The sequence below is a fragment of the Mytilus californianus genome, unplaced genomic scaffold (genome assembly GCF_021869535.1).
Source record: "Mytilus californianus isolate M0D057914Y unplaced genomic scaffold, xbMytCali1.0.p SCAF_4, whole genome shotgun sequence".
In the NCBI taxonomy this organism is placed as follows: Eukaryota; Metazoa; Mollusca; class Bivalvia; order Mytilida; family Mytilidae; genus Mytilus; species Mytilus californianus.
This window is the reverse complement of record NW_026262690.1, coordinates 118,350,721-118,366,790: the sequence shown is the minus strand read 5'-3', so window position 1 is coordinate 118,366,790 and position 16,070 is coordinate 118,350,721. Positions and strand designations below refer to the sequence as shown.

At 34.5% G+C, this 16,070-nt stretch overlaps 1 long non-coding RNA gene across 1 annotated transcript; it reads right to left on the bottom strand.

Annotated features, from left to right (window-relative positions):
* Window positions 1-2,890: 2,890 nt before the first annotated feature.
* On the bottom strand, window positions 2,891-13,194 carry LOC127737039 (uncharacterized). The gene is made up of 3 exons (XR_007999275.1): window positions 12,884-13,194; window positions 5,289-5,450; window positions 2,891-3,143 (listed from the first exon to the last, which is right to left on the bottom strand). It is a non-coding gene; the product is annotated as an uncharacterized LOC127737039 (long non-coding RNA).
* Between the last annotated feature and the right edge of the window lie 2,876 nt (window positions 13,195-16,070).

Genomic DNA, 16,070 nt, shown 5'->3' with positions numbered 1-16,070 from the left:
CAAAAATTTTGCCTTGCAACAGGCCAACTAAGGATCCATCAAAGAGTTGTTGCAAGAGTTTTCAACGTGCAGAGAGCGTGGCACTCTTTTAAAAAGGGGCATCTAATTTAAACGTCTCTAATTCTGACTGGATGTGGCTGCTTACTTGTACATCTTGTACAGCTAAACAGACAATCCACTTTGACTAGAGATTTACTGCCGGTCGGAAGAAGACCAAAGTGACTATATTTCTATTCCCCTGTCACCTTTTTATGGAAGAATATTATGTCATACAAGTTAAATTTACAAAAAAAAAAAAAACTAAAACACTTTTCTTTTAATCATAATTCATATTCACAGAAGTTAATGTCAAATATTCCTTTTTAAATAAACAAAATATGCGTTTTTAAAGCATTCAACGTATGCCGCAATTTCATGAACACTATGAGAAAGTAGTATTGATTAATATTTCATTTGGCCTTCCAACTATTTTGATTCGAGCGCCACCGATGAGTCTTACGTAGCCAAAACTGGGTAACACATTATTATAAGCCTTTTATCTTCGATGTTTGAATAAGGTTGCCAAACCAATTAATTCTATTATTGAGTTTTTTTTTTTTACATAGAATAAAATAAAAACACATGACGGATTAAGCTAATTCGTTTTGCAGCAAGTAATAAAACGCAGCATCTGCATCAATTGAAAACCTACTGTAAATTGCTTACAAAAATAATCTAGTATTTCTATGGTAATGATATATAGTGCAGAAAACAGACTTTCAAATATTATGGCCTCGAGCCTTACTGAAGAAACATTAATTGTTAAAGTGATTAATTGTTAAAGTGCGCATATGGTGCAGTTAAATTTGTACCTTTAATGTTATTAATACAACTAGGTTGAGACCTCTGTTGCCTTACTGTTTGTCACTAAAACACCAGCCCCGTAGCTCAGTTCTACCGTACTGGGTTGAAAATACTGACATTGTGTTACTGAAAGTTGCTGTTTCAATGTTAACAGATATAATTTTAAGTTAAGGGGTGTATCTCCCTCATGCATAGCTCTGATTCCTTTTCTGTTTTTGCCTATACTTTTTGGTTCTTTTTCGGTAACATAAACTGATGGGGCTCTTTTCACAAAAACCCTTACGACAAAAGAATTGATTGTAAGATATACTGAAATGTTCATGACTTAAGAGTGTTTTTTCTTGCAAGATTTTTAAGTGAAATTGATCGCTGAACGTTTGTATAACGCATTTAAATAGCAAAATGAATGCCTTTTCGTTGTATATCGTGTTGCAAAGGAGGAAAAACTACTAAATATCAAAACAATAAAGAAAATAATAAGACATGTAAAGTCCTTACAAGTTTTATCATGATCCTATTCCTGAGCTTAAAACACCAGTTAATGAATCCATACCGCTTTCTGTTGCTGCACGTCCTTTTTTCTTTTCACATTTTTATTATGGCGTTTATTGAAATAAGAAGATTTGGTACGAGTGACAATGAGACAACTCTCCATCCAAGTCACAATGTGTAAAAAGTAAACAATTATAGGTCAAAGTACGGCCTCCAACACGGAGCCTTGGCTCACACCGAACAGCAAGCTATAGAGGGCCCCAAATTGACTAGTGTAAAACAATTCAAACAGGAAAATCAACGGTCTAATCTATATGAGAAACGAGAAACACGTAAGAACCACATCAACAAACGACTGAAACAGGTTTGTACAATTAAAAATCCGAAACAAGGTCGCCGTTTTTATTGAGTTGTATGTTATAACGTTCTATACGATATGGCTTTTGCTCCGTGTTGAAGGTCGTTTGGTGACCTATATTTGCTTTAATCCACGTCAATAAGTCTAATGTGGATAGCTTGGTGGTTTTTATCTTCTCCCTCTAGAAAAATATGAAACGTTAACAAATTTCAAGTGTAGATTGGAAGGAACGGCGAAAACAATGCATAACAAGAAAAAAGTTGAACCACGATTCAAACGCATTTAAATAGCATAATGAAATGCTACATCGTTGTAGATTTTCTTGCAAAGAAAGAAAAACTACTAAGTATTTTAAAAATCAAGAAAATAATAAGACATGTAAAGTCCGTACATTTTATTTTGATCCCATTCCTGAGCTTAAAACACATGTAAAGGAATCCATACCGCTTTATGTTGCTGCACGCCCTATTCAAATCGTACGGTAAGCAATACCCTTGCCCTTATTCCACGACAGTAGACAAATGCCCCCCCCCCCCCCCCCCCCAAAAAAAAAAACAAAAAAAATCGTGAAAATGTAAGCCATTATAGGGATGACGCGCTGTCAATTTAGCTCTTGAAAACCGATTAATTAATACTTATAGCGTCATTACGATTCTTATATGACTGTCGCATTTTTAAAGAACAATGTATCTGCTAGCTAATAATCATCACTAAATGTAAATTATGCCTTTAGTCAACTTAAAACTATTGTCTGGTCGGTTATCAGGCAGAATTTTTCGAAAGTAAAAAAAAAACACTAAAAATATTCTAATATAATATTGCATGAACAGCAGACTAAAAATTGTCAGATGTTTAATACTAACTATGAAACAAATCTGGTATGATTGCCAACAAGAAAACTGTCAGACAGCCAGTGACATAGAAGTAACAACTATGAACAAAACCTATACCGCATATTAAGCTAAATGACAAGTGTAAACCAATCCAAACGCGATAACTAACGGCCTGATGTATGTACTTATTCAGGAAACTAACACGTGGAAACTACTCTAGATTAACCCTTTAAACGCTTTCTCGTCTCCCTTTTTGAAAATTTTAAGTGTAAGTAAATTGTTCATATAACACTTGATAAATTATGTATTAGTTTGAAGGTATTCATCGCCATGTCAATAATAAAAAGAGGATTGTAAAATTTATTTTATACGACATTTGCAACAATTAACTTTTCTAATTGAGTAACGTTCATTATTCACTATGTCATTTAAATTCCTCATTTATAATATTTAATATCAGTTCGCCGGTATCCATTTCCATGCCAGGATGAAGAACACTCCAGCTACAACTCCTCCGATACTAGCTATGATACAAAATGCAAACGAGAAATGAAGATCACTATGATTAATGTTTTCAATAGTGGAAAAGATGATGCATCCAATCAAACTCAAACCACCTGTAATAAAAGACAAAATTATTCAAAGAGTAACCCAGTACAATTATCATTACATTAAAAAATGAAAACAACACGTTAAATAATTTCATGCGTCCGAAGCGCTTTTCTGGATTCACCTTCATCAGGAACGCTCCAAGCCGAATATTTGAAAGCCGAGGATGTATAAGTACCGAAACAGTTGAAGAGCTTCGTGAATTGTGGAGCAGAATCTGCTTGGCCTTCCGGAGCAGCTCAGATCATCCCCGACTTTTGGTGAGGTTCGTGTTGCTCATTCGTTTGTTTTCTGGATTTTTGTTTTGTATACTGTTTTTGTCTTTTGGTTGCCATGGCGTTGTCAGTTTGTCGTCGACTTTCTATGTTTGAAATCGTCTTTGGAATCTCCCAATTCTCTTTAGTCAACAAAATCTAAAAACTACACTTTATTCGTCCGGTTTCCTTCACGTGAAACGTAAACCCAATGCCCAATCTAATTAAAATATAGAACTATGATTTCGTTACACTACTCTTATGTAGTGTAACGAAATCAGAGTTCTATATTTTAATTAGATTGACCCAATGCCTAGAATTGTCAAATAAATTCACCAAAAATAATAATTTTGAAAAACAATCGTCCATATGTATCAGTTTTTCGATATAAATGTGAAGCAGACCCTCCCATCTATGAAGACGTATTCCTTGTGGTTTATGAAATGTAATTACTAACTTAAATACGGATTGAAGAGGGAAACGACATCGTCAATTCAAATTAACGTATTTACTATATAAACATAAGAAGATTGGTTGATTGAGGTTTGCTTAAAGTCCAGTGCCAAATATTACATGCACATACAGGCCAAGAACAATTGAACAATAAATACAATCGGTAGGTTTTGTAATAAAAGCCGTCCGGGATGAAAGTCGGGGAAATTTGGGCTATCACTGGAAAATGAGGGCATATTGGATAGGGACAGAAATTCTGCCTTGCAACAGGCCACATACGGAGCCCTCAAGGAATTGTTGCAAGGGTTCTAACCGTGCAGAGAGCATGGCACTATCTCTACACGAGGCATCTGAATTAACGTTCCCATTATGGCTGGACGTGACTGTGTATATATACATCCAGTAAAGTCAAAAGGACATCCCACTTTAACAGCTGGTTGGAAGAAGACTAAAGTGACCATATATTTGTCTTTTGATATTTTTCGTTTTTTTGCAATGGCATAGTAAGTTAAAAAAGTAAGAAGATGTGGTTTGATTGCCAACGGGAAAAATCCAATAGAGAACACATGGGGTAGACGTAAGTCCTATAGGTCATCGTTTGTCAAAACCAACACAGTATAGTAAACTATAGAAAACCCCGAAATGAAAAAAGTATATATATATAAAACAAAACAAACAATACTACCAATGGCCTAATGTACAGCACAATACACTAGAAAACAAATATAATATACAGCAACCAAGAAGATGTTTATTTAACTTGTCTTCTTTTAGAACTGTATACATCGCACTAGTATAACATCAATTCGGCTAGCAGAGGGCTTAAGATGGCTGTCAACTTATGTAACATACAATGTTTGCCAATTGATGTCAATAAACTCATCATAGATACCAGGATTAAAATTTTATACACCATACGCACGTTTTGTCTACAAAAGACCATCAGTGATGCTCGTATGAAAAAAGTGAAAAAGACAAAATAATGTACGGAGTTTAGGAGCATTGAGGACCCAATATTCCTAAAGGTTTTGTCAAAGTAAGGTAAATTTATTCCTGTGGTAGAAAATCTAAGTACTTCGAAAAATTCAAAGTTTTGTAAACAGTTAATGTATTATTATAAATATGCAACTACCAATTGTTCAGCAATCATCGTCATAGAAAGATGTCTGTCTAGTCTAATATCTTGTACTTGTTTCCTTATAAATGAACCAAAATAGGGTTTGATTGATTGATTCAGGTCTGTTTTACGTCCAGTGACAACTATTACAGCATATTCAGCACGACGACAAATTAACAACAAATCTAATAGTTAGTTTTAATGACTTTTAGAACCAAACGGGGAAATCAAAGGAAAAATTTTAAAAAAGGAATAAAAAAAAAATTGCTTTTTCTGTGAAAACTTTTCATTTCTCAGATTTCGGTTTTATCTAATTTAACTTTTCATACCTGCCACGCAGTTGGTAAGAGCTCCAACTATGTACAATATTCTCTGTTTCAAAACAAATGTCTGTAGTGAAGCACACACAACAGCAGCAACATAAGCAATGAAAGCTAAACATTCCAGTGCTTGAGTAGCTTTAAACTTAGCAGGTAGATCTAAAATTTAGGCTATAACACGAAAAAATAAGTTAATATTGGTAATGTAAGCATATAATAATACAACAGTTGATAACGTATCCTTACTCGTTGTGGAGTAGATCTGTAATGATTAACTACACGTTTAAGTTAACATGATACAAATATATTTTAGTAAATTAATGAAACATTACTCCTAAGGCAATGTAAGATTGAAGTATAAGTCAACAATTTATGTGTATATCTTATGTAAATATATTTCTTTTCGTTTGACTATAGGGATTTTCCTGTGTCAAATATAGTTATATATATTCAAACTGGTTAGAGTAGTGGTAAAACGGATTATTGTTATTTTGGATTTAGATATATTGGTTATATATGCAAGTGAAATCCTTTGGCGGTGTAAAGGGTGGGATACCGTTATATTATATAAAGAATTTGTTGAGGTGTCAGTTCATCGAAGGCGCTCACAGTAACTACAACGTACAGTTTAACGTTTATTGTCATATATATGAATATGGATCATATAGAGATTGAGTTTATTTATATATAATGATGTGTTGGACAATTTTGTTGTATGCAAATGTCAATTTGAATATTGTTGTTCATTTATATTATAATATTAATATGTTATTGAACATTATTTGCAAGAGAAAAGAACAAGTTACTGCGAGCAACCAAACCTATATTAGAGTTTTGTCTTATCATACGAAGGAATTAGTAAAGAAATGCTTTAAATTCGGACGAGCAGGCGAGGGAGAATTTAATTGCTTTTAGCTTCGTACTTTATTTGGCCTTTTAATATTGATATTTTAATATTAATAAATTAACTGTTTACAAAGCTTTGAATTGTTCGAAATACTTAAGATTTTCTACCCAAGGAATGTTTTATCTTAGCTGTATTTGGCATAACCATTCAGAATTTTTAATCCTCAATGCTATTCAACTTTGTACTATATTTATCCTTTTAACCTTTTTGATTCGAGCATCACTGATGAGTCGTTTTGATTATCTCACAACCACGTGGTCGATGCCATAACTGATGGAGGTGTCCACCCCGATTGTATCACCAGCTCAGTAGTCAGCACTTCTGTGTTGACATTAATTATCATTGATATGATAAAATTAATAAATTAACTGTTTATAAAACTTTGAATCGTTCGAAACACTTAAGGATTTTCTACCCCAGGAATAGATTACCGTAGCTGTATTTCGCTTTTTTAAATTTAGCAATTGTTGGTCCTCAGTGCTCTTAAACTGCGTACTTTTTTTTGGGGGTTTTCCTTTTTGATTCAATCGTCACTGCTGAGTCTTTAGTAGACGAAACTAGCGTCTAGCGTACAAACCTGTAAGTCTGATATCTTATCTACATGTATACGAGGAGAGTAATTTAAATCGTGAATTTGGTTGTAACTCATTCTCTATTATCACTGAATTTGTTTCCATTGCGCCAGAATCGTAACCCCGTTGTACTATAGAATGCTCAGCTAAGGTGTTGTTTTAAAAGCGAAGATATTGTAATTTTGACATAAGTGAAAGAAAACGTAATTGATGTAAGAATTCTGTTGAAAATGACATCCATTTTTCAATTGTATGCCCATACTAAACAACAGTACGAAAACAATACTTCGATCAATTACATAATAATAATAAACAGTATAGTAAATTTCTGATGAAAAAAAAACTAGTCTTGCTTTTAAGCAACGAAGACATAGATATCAGATATTTAACATGTATAATTCATAGACTGTTAAAGCAACCATCATAAGAAATAGATGCTCTCAGGGGAAATTTACTCCAGAGCTGTCTCCTTTATTATATTAATTTTTGTGTTCCAAAGTGGAATCCATATTAATATTGCTGGTTCTTTTGGGATTTTATTCACCAGTATATTATATGCAGTTCTATTCTTAATAAATGTATATACCAGTCCTTCACTTTTCATCTGATACCTAAATACTAAAAATATATTATGCTACATAGTTTTAGATTTACACCATATGTATTACTTTCCAGTATGTTCTTTTTTGACCAGGCCCGATTAGGTGGTGTTACATCTTACAAAGTATATCCAATTTTTTTTGGCAAAGAATTCCGCTCAAGCCGGTGCTAGGGGCCGTCTTAAACTTGCAGTGAGGTGAGAGTTGTTTTGTTTTTTTTTTGCTCCGTGTTGAAGGCCTCGCTGTGACTTTGAGATGAAGAACAGCAATAAAAGCGCTGTTCCTTTGCTTATTGTATGTTTTTTTTTTTGCTGTGCATGTACTGATTTTGTGTCATGGATGAATGCCCCATATCCTTTGTTTTTCTATTATATATGTTGAATGTTCAAATCTACTTAATCATTGAAATTAGGTTTAGTATTGTATATTTTGTCTTGTAGTGATAAATAAATTGTAGTAAATCTGCACTCATGAGGGCACTTTGCTCAGTCATAAAATTGTGGTATTGTATTGTATTTAATTGATTTATTTAATGATGGTCTTCGATTGTCCTTTTCTAAACGACTGGGCTCAGAATCAATCAAAAATACCACATTCGTTAAACAAGTACTTACAAAACCTTGAGTTAAGTAGGAACATCCTGTCGCGTATGCATTTTATACATACTAGAGGATGCCAGCGAAATCGCGGTACAATTGGGCAAGTGTTGAAACAAAGAGTTTTTAAATTTCGCGGGCAGTACGTCGACTGAGCATGTGCGAAAACGTATAAGACACTGAAGTCTCCGAATTTGGATATTTTCTCAAAAATTGGCGTTTTCTGTGGAAAAAAGATTGTTTCAAAGACAAATTTAGGAAGTACAAAACACTACATTTATACGTCATATCACAAATATTTCCGACTTTGTATGTTTTCAGAGGAGTTGCGGCTCAATGAAATCGGTCTCTTCCTTTAGTAGTATAGATATCCTGATTATATGTAATCCGGTTTTCGTTTCGACAAAAAGAATGAAAGGACATATGCTGTGATCTATACATTGATATTGTTTTTTATTAAAAGCATCAGTAGCTATCTTTTGTTTCTAATCTACTACGGTACGCAGCTGTATCACACTGACCTGTCAACCAAAAAAATTCAAGCTTTAGTTGTTTCGGTTTGCTTATGTGTGGGGGGAACATTTATAAATAAGATGTGGTATGAGTGCCAATGAGACAACTATCCATCCAAGTCAATAAACACATGTGAAAGTTCTCTAACAGGCAAACAACCCATAATTGTAAAATATAAGGCCATACACCACAAGCACGGGGACACATTCTACTGCATCCACACAGCACGAGCAACAAACCCTGCAGTAAATATAAATAAGAAGATGTGGTATGAGTGTCAATGAGACAACTATCCATCACAGTCAATAAACATGTGAAAGTTCTCTCACAGGAAAACAACCCATAATTGTAAAATATAAGGGCATTTAGTCTAGAAGAGGAAAGATAAAAGATAAATAAAGTCAATCAATCAAGCAAATTAAAAAAACGTATGTAATTTTTCGAATTGGTGATTTGAAAGCTTTTCAACCAATAGACTTAACAGTTATGTGTATATATCTAAGTGTATGACGTAATATTTGGGTCACTAGTTAAATGCAACCTAATCACAAAAACAATCAAAAGGTATCGAGAGGGCAATTCATTGTCTTCAACAAAAGACATCGAGAGGGCAACTCATAGTCTTCAACAAAAGACATCGAGAGGGAAATTCATAGTCTTCAACAAAAGACATCGAGAGGGCAGTTCATAGTCTTCAACAAAAGACATCGAGAGGGCAACTCATAGTCTTCAACAAAAGACATCGAGAGGGCCACTCATAGTCTTCAACAAAAGACATCGAGAGGGCCACTCATAGTCTTCAACAAAAGACATCGAGAGGGCCACTCATAGTCTTCAACAAAAGACATCGAGAGGGCCACTCATAGTCTTCAACAAAAGACATCGAGAGGGCCACTCATAGTCTTCAACAAAAGACATCGAGAGGGCCACTCATAGTCTTCAACAAAAGACAGATGGTTCAGTATACAATGTGTCAAGCTCTAGATAGTCCCGAGCGTATCAAAAGATATTCATATATAAAACAGAAACAAGCTTACTTTTGAGTCGCTGTGTATTTAGATACAACGAATTAGATGGGTGAATATTTAGTACTAGTATTACTACTGTGTCTATCTGGAAAATCTTTCAAATATATCAAGGGCAAGAATAGATTATTGCGATATGAATATGAACCCGAAAATGTACTTTAACATACTGTATGTATAATCCCCGGTTTTTGGTGGGGTTCGTGTTGCTCAGTCTTTAGTATTCTATGTTATGTTTTGTGTACATGCTGTTGTTTGTCTTCTTGTCTTTTTCTTTTTTGTCATGGTGTTGTCAGTTTATGAGTTTGAATGTCCCTTTGGTATCTTTCACGTCTCTTTTTTATAATATAAATACTTTTTTAATTTATGTTTTACGCCCGTCAACATTTTGCCACAGATCAGACTCCTACCGGAATCCGACAAGCCACATGATTGGCAAAGAAATGTGGTATGCTTGCCAATGAGACAACTATCCATTCAAGTTGAAATGAAGTGGATGAAAGCAATTATAGGCAACCGTACGGCCTTCAACAATGAGAAAAATCCATACCGTATAGTCGGCTATAAACTCTATTAACGATTTCACTGTGAATTCGTATAAACTTTCCAGAGAACAACTCAGCATTTTTGACAAACACCATATAAAACTTAAGACTTAGCACTACGAACACCGCCGAAAACACGGGGTGATCGCAGGTGCTCCGGACGAGTAAGCAGCGCCACATGTGGCCCCAGTCATGTTATTGTGTATTTACGAATTTGATGATTAGGCAAATAAGGTGATGTCACTATCAAGGAAAAGAGGACAAGATTATATTTACAATCGAAACTTTTATAGACTCCATTTACGACTACACTGGGCCAAAATTTTAAAAAAATAGGTTGTTTTTCTTTTTTTTTTAACAACATAATTAAATATTTATTTCAATTATTGTAGGTTTTTTTTCAGCACGCCCCGACCGACTGGAAAAGGGCGCCGACTCAAAATTTGTTTGGGTCCTTTATAATTTGTTTTCGTCTGACCAAACTCTGATTTCCGGAAATAGCGATCCGGATTCGAGTTCTTATTTAATGTGTGCATGCGTCCAATCGGAACTAATCAGCCATTTCATCTAGACATAAATTGAAAAAGACTGAGTAGTTCCGATTGATCCGCGTCAATGGCAAACACAATGACCCTCTCTTCGTGTGTTAGGATACAATATCCACACACAGGAAAAATAAAACTTTAGTAAACAACAGATTGGAAAAACAATCAATTTGCAAAGAAGTATTTGAAGATGCCACTGACACGGTTGAAGAAGTCTTTCATTGCTTTTCTGACGAGGTTCTGTTGCAAGCTAGTGAGAAAGTGTCGAGCTGCTATTCATTTAACGTTTTTGAACCAAACTTTTATGAGTCAATTAGTCTTGTACAGAAGTTTGATAAGTTTAAGTTATTGAATTAAAAGTTCTTTGTAAAAATTGATTTTTTTTCTTTGTGTATAAAGAATATCAACATTTTACTGTTACACAAAAACTGCATAACCATACGGTCAGAAATGAGAACGTTTTGTATGCAATACAGTAGTTATCAAAATGTATAAAGCTGCTTATCAATAACAGGGTATAGTTCATAGTAAAGGTGAACACAAAGCTTGATGAATAGCATCACCACAAAAAAGTAGTACCATGAGTGTAGTTGCCAATTGTTCACGCATTATGTTTTCTTTTTGTCTGACAAATACATTTTCAAAAAAAAAACAAAAAAACACCCCAAAAAACACCTTCATTTGTACCTACCTATCCACCAGCAAAAATCTGGGTAGGGGTGTGGGGAAACAAACATTTTTTTATTGCGGCCTTGTGAAATCGAATAAACTTTTCTGAGAAAAACTCGAAATTTTTATCGAAAAAAAATTTGTTGATGTACAAGAGACTTAAAATCTCTAAATTAAGTTAACACTCCATCTAATGACCAGTACTGTAATTGTTTTATCTTGACACTTGCTAAATGGTGTTCAATGCTCAACTAAAGAAATCGCTGTAAGCGGTCCAACAAAATTAATTTAAAAACAATTGTTTCATCAATTTACGTATATAGTTATTAACTTCTGGTTACTGCATCTGTATGCAAACCGAAGAAGGATCGGTACAAAACTGTAATAGAAAAGAAGCAGTGTCGATTGTTTGTAGTCATAACTTTCAAGTCATTTAACTACGCTCGGAATTATATGTGTATGTATGTCCCTAGTCAGGAACCTCGTCAGGGTTTTTTTTTTTATGTCATATCTTTTTATTATATATGGTGTTATGTTCGTCTGGACTATCATAAATTATATATTACGCAAGTATCGGACAGGAGGTATAATGCTTTGTAATGCGCGAGTGGACATGAAAAGTATCGGACAGGAGGTATAATGCTTTGTAATGCGCGATTGGACATGAAAAATATCAGATGAGAGGTCTAATGCTTTGATATGCACGATTGGACATGACAAGTATCGGATGGGAGGTATAATGCTTTTAAATGCATGATTGGATATGAAAAGTATCGAATGAGAGGTAATGCTTTGTATTACGCGATTGGACATCAATCAAATTTGATTATCTCTCTTTTACCAGAAATAAAATCTCCTTTAAAATATATGAACATTACCAATGAATTATATGCATGTGTATGAGATCGATCCGATACATTAGTAAAGTATATTTTATGTAGTAAGCCCGGATGTTTTTATCGGGAGAATAGGGCGTTGATAGCAGATCTTAGACAGTGTATGTTCAAGAGATAGGCGGAAGATACCAAAGGGATATTCAAGAGATAGGCGGAAGATACCAAAGGGATATTCAAGAGATAGGCGGAAGATACCAAAGGGATATTCAAACTAATCAGTCGATGACATACTGACAACGCCATAGCAATAAACGAAAAAAACTACCAAAAGACAAACACCATATAAAACTTAAGACTGTGCAACACGAACCCCGCCGAAAAAAGGGGTGATCGCAGGTGCTCCGTACGGGAAAGCAGATCCAGATCCACATGTGGCACCTGTTGCTCGTGCATTTACTAATTCGGTGAGAAGTCAAATAAGGTGATGTCACTATCGAGCAATAGAGGATGGGATTATATTTACAATTGGAACATATCCGTCGTCATCTGTAAAACATATTCCATTACAGCCGATTTTTCGTGCTAGCCTCCGTTATATTTTCAATTTATTCTCATTTTTTATAGACTCGGGACAATTTAAAGTTGAAATATTGTAAAGAGACATATATATATATATATATATTGTTGAAAAATGTATGGTGGCTCGATACCTTTTTGGTTTTTTGTGTTAACCCGCATCTCCTTTTAATTATATAACTAGTAATAAACATTTTTGTCACAATAAAACGTACGATTACCTGAAACACTGAGACATTGATGGTTTATGTCATCACAGACTTTCCATAATCCGTCATGGGAATCATAATCCTTTATCCAATATGGTGTAGCAAATCCTATCAAATGTATTACAAATGCAGACACTGTTATAACAAATCCAGTTATCACTAAAGGAGCAGTATCTTTAAACCAATACATAATGATATGACACATTTACGTAAATTAAATAACCACTATTAAACACATTAAATAATTACGCCAAGTTATTCTCAGGTAAAACAACATATATTTCTTTCTCGGAATATTTATTATCTTTCAAAGAAACTTGTACAGATAATTTAAAGTAAACAAATTTATGGTTTTTAGTTGCTAGAGGCTACATTGATGTATCTTTAACAATGTCAACCTCGTGTTTTTGGTTTTTTTTCTTGTATACAGTAATTTTGTGTAATGTGTAACAGTCGGATTGGTTGATTGTTGATTCACACCCAGTGGCAAATATATATCGCATATCAGGACAAGAACAAATAAACAATCAATATTAACGGAAGGGTCTGAAAAATGAGTTGACCGGGATAAAGTCCATGAAATTTAGACTGATTTTGGAAAAAGGGAGAAAGATATTCTCTAGAAACAAGGCCACCAACGGAATTCTCGAAGAATTGTTGCAAGTGGTCTTAAAAATGCCAGTAAAGTGCGATTAATACATTTCCTAACTATAATTACATGATAAATTGTCAATTATATGATTTAACGTGACGATTGGTTAGTTACCTTTTTAACTTTATATGGTCATAATTATAAATTAACTGTTTATAAAACTTCAATTTTCGAAATGATAAGGATGTTCTACCTGAGGAATAGATTACCTAAGCTATATTTGGCAAAGCCGTTCGGAATTTTGAATCCTGAATGCTCTTTCAACTTCGCACTTTATTTGGCCTTTTAAATCTTTTTCTTTTTGATATGTTTTAATATGGTATAATAGAAAAAAAATATCATTAGAAACATTCAAAATATAGAGATCCTGTGTACACGCCTTGAGTAAAAGGTAAACCCAAGGATTACTGGGGAATAGAAATATAGTCCCGCAAGTCTTCTTTCGACCAGTAGTAAAACCCTAGTTGTCGAAGTGGGGCGTTCGTTTGGCTATGCGGGATGTACAAGTACGCAGGCACGTCCGGTCAAAATGAGGCCGTTAAATCCATTGCCTTTTGTAGAGAGAGAGTGCCACGCTCTCTGCACGTTAATAACCATTGCAACAACTCTTTGTCTGTAGGTGGCCTGTTGCAAGGAAAATTTCTGTTCCTATTAAATTTACCCTCATTTTCTAGAGGCATTCCCCGACCTTCATCCCGGACGGCCTCTATTACATCACCTACGTATTGCATTTATTGTTAATTTGTTCTTGTCCTGAACTGGTACGAAATATTTGCCACTGGACGTTAAGCAACCATCTAATCTGATAATTAACATTTCAACCAATAAAATTTCCTCCTTTGGATTTTTTAATCTGTACCGCTAGACAAATACCGACGATTTTGAAAAGCACCGCAACATAAAACAAAAACACAAAAGAATGTGGTGTGATCCTTGTATGTGATGCGTGGATACAGGATCTGTATTCTAATCAGATTGAAGAGTTCACCTTCTTACATTCTTAGATTTATTTGCATACTTAAGGTACTAAATTCAACATTTATGACGGTGACATGAAAAAGAAAATAATATTTTGGTGTGAAGTAAATATTATGTGGATAAAAAAGTTAGCAACTTGAAAATCATTATTTACATGTCGCCTATTACGTTATTTTCAATTGCAATTTCGTACCACTTTTGTTTTTTTGGTATCCCTTGAACGAACCTCAGTTTTGACGTACAATGACATTTTCCGTATTCAACTATTCTTTGCATTTCATACATTTATTTACAATAGTTGTACCACGTGGAAATCTTGTAAATAATCTGATAAATTATAAATTTGAATTGCGCCTTCGACAATAATACTATAAAATAAAAGCAGAAGATGGGTTATGATATATCCTTGGAGGTGCACGTTTTACATTCGGGTGTCTAAATATATTGGTATGTCTTTAAAACCAATATATTCAAAAAGAAATATGCAATCTCGATATAAATTCCATAATTTTATATATTTATATTTTAAGGATAATAAAAATAAGAAGATGTGGTATGATTGCCAATGAGACAACTCTCCACAAGAGACCAAATGACACAGAAATTAACAATTATAGGTCACCGTACGGCCTTCAACAATGAGTAAAACCCATACCGCATAAGCTACCAAACCATTTACAAGCAAAAGAATTTTATTTGACAATAAAGTTACAGATAACACAAACTAAGTACCATCTATGTTGTTTCGGAGGAACGGAGTTTAGTGGCTACTTATAGTGCTCCTGTCTCGGGCAACACGCAGGTAATCATCGCTATCTGGTTGGATGCTTTATCCATTCTGGATACGCAGGTAGTTACGGCTGCTATAATACTTGTTGAAAGACTAGTCGCTATTTGTTTTGGTGTTTATTTTCCACTTCTTTCAAACCAAAACCGGGTTGTATGGTTGAGGAATTTTAATACAGATAATGTTTTCTGATTTAGTCAGCAAACATTAGAGGTATTTGGGGTGAGCATATTTATCGACTGTTGAAATTTTGGTCAGCGGAACGTCTCAAGGGTGACTGAGGAATAGAAATATGGTCACTTTGGTCTTCTTCCGACCAACAATAAAACCCTTGCCAGAGTGGGCGTCTGTTTGGCTGTGCGGGATGTACAAGTACGCAGCCACGTCCGTTCAGAATGGGGACATTAAATCCGACGCCTTGTGTAAAGAGAATGCCACGATCTCTTTACGTTGATAATACTTAAAGGGGTATGCATATGGCCTGCTGCATAGCAAAATGTATTTCCTATCCAAGACAGCCTAAGTGGTAGTTAAAATTATCCAGACGTTCAACCCGGACGGCCTCTATCACAGGACATACATACCTATTGTATTTATTGTTAATTTGTTCTCGTCCTGAAAGAGGGACGAAAGAAACCAGAGGGACAGTCAAACTCATAGATCGAAAACAAACTGACAACGCCATGGCCAAAATAAAAAGACAAACAGACAAATAATACTACAGATGACACATCATAGAAAACCAAAGACTAAGCAACACGAACCCCACCAAAAACTGGGGG